This window comes from Zingiber officinale, chromosome 9B (assembly GCF_018446385.1).
Source record: "Zingiber officinale cultivar Zhangliang chromosome 9B, Zo_v1.1, whole genome shotgun sequence".
Classification (NCBI taxonomy): Eukaryota; Viridiplantae; Streptophyta; class Magnoliopsida; order Zingiberales; family Zingiberaceae; genus Zingiber; species Zingiber officinale.
Window position 1 is genome coordinate 107,665,718 of NC_056003.1, and position 5,670 is coordinate 107,671,387.

At 37.5% G+C, this 5,670-nt stretch overlaps 1 pseudogene; it reads left to right on the forward strand.

Moving 5' to 3' along the window:
- Positions 1-1,034: 1,034 nt before the first annotated feature.
- LOC122024289 lies at positions 1,035-5,026 on the forward strand (annotated as a pseudogene).
- Positions 5,027-5,670: the final 644 nt, after the last annotated feature.

Here is a 5,670-nt window from a genome sequence, read left to right on the forward strand (position 1 = left end):
TTAAAAAATATTCTTTTAGTTTTTTTCCTAAATTCCTCAACTCTTTGCTATCTTTTCATTGTCCTTATTAGAAGGGACACAACCACATAGAAAACGACAAGAGAGAAGACAGGGAGACAAAAAGTGTAGAGTCATTTGACAACTCAAAGGTTCCCGCGGCAAGGTCATATGCAAATTCATGCTAACGTTATTAACGTCGATGCAATTAATATAGAAGAGAAACGTCGACTTAACAATAAAATTATTTACCAGTTTAAATCATGGAAACTGTCTCTTGTACGATAAGTAAGATTACCGTATAATAAATTTAATATGATCCGATCTTTCTTTAAAATAACATTAACAGAAGTTCCTTACATCAGACATGTGTTTAAATGATTTGATAGACTCGAAAATTTAAAAATAGTAAAAGATAATTTTAGATCTACTTGTATTTATACTATTTACTTTATCTACTTTAACATAGTTTACTGAGTTTCCTCTAGAACACAGATTATTTCTGAGTAGACTATTTTGCAGCTCTTATGTATAAGAGTAAAATTTTGAGTAGAATAAAAATAAAAGAAAATCTGTAGAGGATTATAAACTATAAAATTAGGAGGTATAAATTAATTATAATTTTATATTAATATTAAAAAAATTTAATTAGAATAATTAAAACTATTCTTTCTATTCCTGTCTCGGAATGTATAAATCATTCCTGACTTGATTTTGCCTTATCATCTCCATGATATTGTACAAGGCAGAAATATACTTTAAATACAAATGATGATCAATTAAAATTTTTACAATCTCTAAGTTTAAATATTAGCGTGATAGTGCCTTCGGTTAATAGTACAACGGTTAGATTATTTAAACGATTAATTAGATATTTTTCTCGATTATAATTTAAAAATATTGACTATTTGGATAGATACTTTTTGATTTACTTTGACAGTGGAAAATTCCTGGGGCCGAATCGATCATAGAATTAATTAATCGTTAGAAAAAATTGGATAATAATAATAATAATAATTTATGGTGATATTGATTGTCTGTTGTTCTTTTCTATCGTTCGCACTTCAGAGCGGTGCGCTCTTCCTCGTGATATTCATTCCACTGCTGCCGCTGCCGCCTTTGTCTCCTTCTCGTTCTGTCCGCCCCCAAACCCTAACTGTAGTAACTACCTTCGACCCGCCGTGGCCTGTAGAAATCGTGGGTTCCTCTGGGTGGTTCTCGAGCGAGATCAGTGGATTCTTTCGTCCATCCGGTCGATGTCGGCATTGGTGGTGGATCCTTGGGGTACGCTTGATTCTTCTAATTCGTCTCTGTATTGTACAATCCGACTGATACCGGGAGTAGCTTACTATTTCTCACAGAGCGATTTATTCCGGAAATGTTTCCTCTGTCCCTTCCGTTTCTACTTGGTGGTTGATCGAGATTGTTTTTTTTCAACCATTCAACCATTATTGTTTCTCTCTCTCCTTTTTTTTTTCTTCCAGTTATTGTCATGTTCGATGCGTTCTAGGGATTGATCTCTTTCAAAAATTGTTTTTCACCTCATGAAATAAATGAGGAATACAGCTACTGTGCTTTGTGTCTTTTTTCTTCAAGTAATTTGGATTAACCTTGCTGAATTTTTATCTTGTCATTTCCCGAGCTGTAGTTGGACTAGTATAGATAAAAAGCTTGAAGGCTTTCTTTTGCTTTTACGAGCAGTTCTTTGTGGATGTATTAGTTCCCTTCCTTTGGTCGTTACATGCGTCATGTTCATATACTTTAATTTGGAATATTTTCCGAAAACAACGATCCTAAATCTATTGGTTGGTCATTGGATATATATACAGTAAAGAAATTCACCCTTGTGATGTAGTGATTGCAAAAAACATAAACTTGAGTTTGGACAATTCATACTGCAGATGACATTTGGTTTGTTTTCTGAACTGTGATTGAAAGACACACTTTTTTGTCATTAATAAACTTCTTGTTCTTTCCGGCAGGATTTTAGGAAGGCATCAGTTCTTTACTTCAAATAATGAATACAGGCAAAAGGCAACCTCGGATTCTCATTCTGCTGCATTTACATTGTATGGATCTTTGACAGATGGTTTGTTTTTTTATATCCAGTCCCATTGAGGTAGATTCTTAGCCCCAATTTGCTCATTGCCTAGCAAATGGGTTCAACAAGTGGTACTTCTGAGATTGTTGAATCAAATGAAGCTCTAAATTTGGAAAGTTACTTTGGTGGATCTAAGGCATTACGTATTAAACTAAAATCAAGCCTGCAAGATGGTAAGTGCCAGGATCTGGAAGACAACCTTGATCAACTTTTGAGGGCAATTCATCTCAGGACTTCATCCAGGGTTCTCGGGCCTTCTAGTCAACCAGGGGTTGATTCCTTGCGGAAGAATGACACCAAGAAGCCAGTCAAAGTAGGAGCATGTAGGGCATCTGGAATAGGGATATCAGAATCTATCACCTTAAAACAAGCTTTGAGAAAGTCATCCATCATACAGGCATCAGAGATGGCTGCTATGAAGAAATTTTCAAGACCAATTAGCTTCTCTGGGACTCCTACAATTAGGAGGCTTTGTACATCTGTGATGATTCCATCTAGTAACTTAAGTGAAGAAAAGAGAAGTTTAGTTGAAATATCCATCATGGCTGAGAAAGTTTCAGCAGATTTCTCAAAAACGACAACTGAATTTGGTCAAGAGAAAAATACAGAAATGTCTGTTTCATATCTCTCTGCTGTTCCTAGACCGAAGTTAACTAAGATCAGGATCCAAGACGTCCTTAAACCCACTCTTGAAGAATCATATGAAAGTCATTCAGCTACTGTTAAGTTGAAAAAGGACATAGCTTGCTCAAAGGCAGTTGCTGCTACAAGCAACACTAAAGTAAACCCACATTTAAACAAACCAGTGCATAGGAACAATAATCTCAAAAAGAAGGGAAAATCCAAGGCATCATCAGCTGCCACTGTTTCCACCACACGTGCCGAAGTCAACAGAATTGGTAGCACTCTGTCCAATTCTAAACAATCTCAGTCTAAGGAGTCCGCCATTCCTTCATGTACTATTCCTAGAACCAAATCTTGTCGTCTTAAGGAACAACTCACAACTGCCTGTAGTATGCCTCAGACAAAATCATGTTATCACAAGGAACCTGTCACTCCTGCATCTGCTGCAGTTAGTGCAGAAAGCAAAATACTATTGAGCCCCAATATCCACAGAAGCATCAGGGCAATAAGTGTAAATTCAAGTGAATTTTCTAGATCAAGAGAAAAGGGTGAGTGTTATCACAGTTCAAAAAGCAGTATTGGTGATTATAGTAACAGCACTAGCATCAGTGAAGTGAGCTACCAGAGCAGTGCTAGCAGGAAAGGATGCCGGCCTCACATGTCAAAGGATGCGAGATGGATAGCAATCCAACGCTTAATTCAACAAAGAAGACCTAAATAACTTTAAGCTTCTGAAAAAACTTGGTTGTGGAGATATAGGGACTGTCTATCTTGCGGAGATGATTGGTTCAGAATGCTCGTTTGCATTGAAAGTGATGGACAATGAATTTCTGATTAGCAGGAAAAAACTGATGAAGCACAAACAGAAAGAGAGATATTGCAAATGCTAGATCATCCCTCCCTTCCAACTCTCTATGCTTATTTTACGACTGATATCCTTTTTCATTTAGTTACGGAGTACTGCCCAGGTGGTAACCTGCATGTTCTTCGACAAAAGCAACCTGGCAGGAGCTTTAGCGAGCCAGCTGCCAGGTATATCATCAAATTAATTTGCTGCTTTTGCTACGCTACAGAGTTTAAACTGTTCATGTCAGAACAATTTGCTCTGTTAATCCGTCTTTTGAGTTGCATCTAATCCCTGGTGCTTAAATTACATTTTTGTTCTAACGTGTTGTTACTGGAGTAACAAGTAAATATGGTCTATTTGGGAATTTAGACACATGCAATTTTTTGTAGCCTGAATATGGGCTCACTGATTCACATTTACTTTTTACCCAATACTGAATTTTATACCACTATAAATTCCCGTACAATCTTCATGAATCTACACACTGAAACTAAGATGCCTAGGCGATTGAAACAATTTTGCTTGATCACATTTCTTTAGAGCAGGTATGTTGCTTAATGCTAGAGAAGTAGGATTTTGGTATAAATTTTCATTTAGCGTAAGAGGGGCACTACAATCATACAACTCAAAAAGTAGTTCTCTTTATTTTGACCACTCATTTTTTTATCCTATCAATAATATTTTTATTATCTCCTTGCTGAATAATGGATTCAAGATACCTAAAAGGCTAAAGCACTTACAGGGATTTCATGTTCAGTCATCGTATTTTTTTTTGTTACTGAAATTGCATTTCATATATTTAATTTATAGTCTACATATCTAAAAATCGTTAGCTCCTAAAGTCTAATTTTTATTTTATCTAATTACAACCTCTTCGATTAACATGTATCATCCACAAAAGACATACAACGAAGGGGTTTTCTCATATATGATTGATTAAACCTACAGCTTTAGGAAAAATCTTTTGTTAGGCTTTTAGTAGCTCTAACACTAGTAGCAATTTTCCCATATTACACACTAATTCTTTGTTATAACCTATGCAGGTTTTATGTCACAGAAGTCCTTGTATTGGAATACCTGCATATGTTGGGCATCATCATGTCCTCTGATTTTGACTTGTCTCTCCGATGCTCGGCGAGCCCAACCCTTCTCAGATCATCGCAAGCGCCGCCCAAGAAGCACTGAGGACCTCTGTGTCTTCAACCACCATGGGTTCAAGTTTCTCACTTCACACCGCATTCGTTTTCATCTCCGAAAGAAATCTGAAGCCTATGCGCAGGTCAGAATGTTCCCCCAGCTCGTGGAGGAGAGGACATTAAATTCGAGCTTTTTAAAGTATCTCTAGTCTGTAACCCTGTATCCTTGTAAATGTAGGTTTAGTTTTCATTCCTTGTTAATATAATTATAACAGCAAAATTAGAGGAGATATTTTTATAAATAACAAAATCTAAAGGTAACAAAAATGGATGATTTAAAAAAAATTTATCCAGGCGCGCCTCTATACACGTAGGTTGTATTTTTATTCTTTTTTAATTCGGAGTTAAGCTAATTAAATGTTATGGTGCTTACGTGTGTGTGTGTGTATATATATATATATATATATAGAAATGTTTCGTTGCGGAACATTTCTTCCGGATTGCTGTGGACATGTCCTCGTGGTAGGTCCGTGTCACTTTTTTTTTGTTAGAGTATATTAGTTTTTTTCCACTGTTTTCCGTAGCCCCAATTTCTCATTTGTCCTTCCTCCTTCATCGTGACGCGGCCGTAGAAGAGGAACACCCACAATCGCGAGGAAACTCCACAGATTTCTCCTTCCTCCTTCCTCGTGACGCGGCTGCAGAAGAAGAACACTCACAGCCGCGAGGAAACTCCATAGATTCCTCCTTCCTCATTCCTCATTTCTCCTTCCTCCTTCCTCCTTCGTCGCGACGCGACCGCAGAAGAGGAACACCCACCGCCGCGAGGAAACTCCACAGATTTCTCCTTCCTCCTTCCTCCTTCGTCGCGACGCGACCGTAGAAGAGGAACACCCACAACCGCGAGGAAACTCCACAGATTTCTCCTTCCTCCTTCATCGCGACGCGGCCGCAGAAGAGGAACA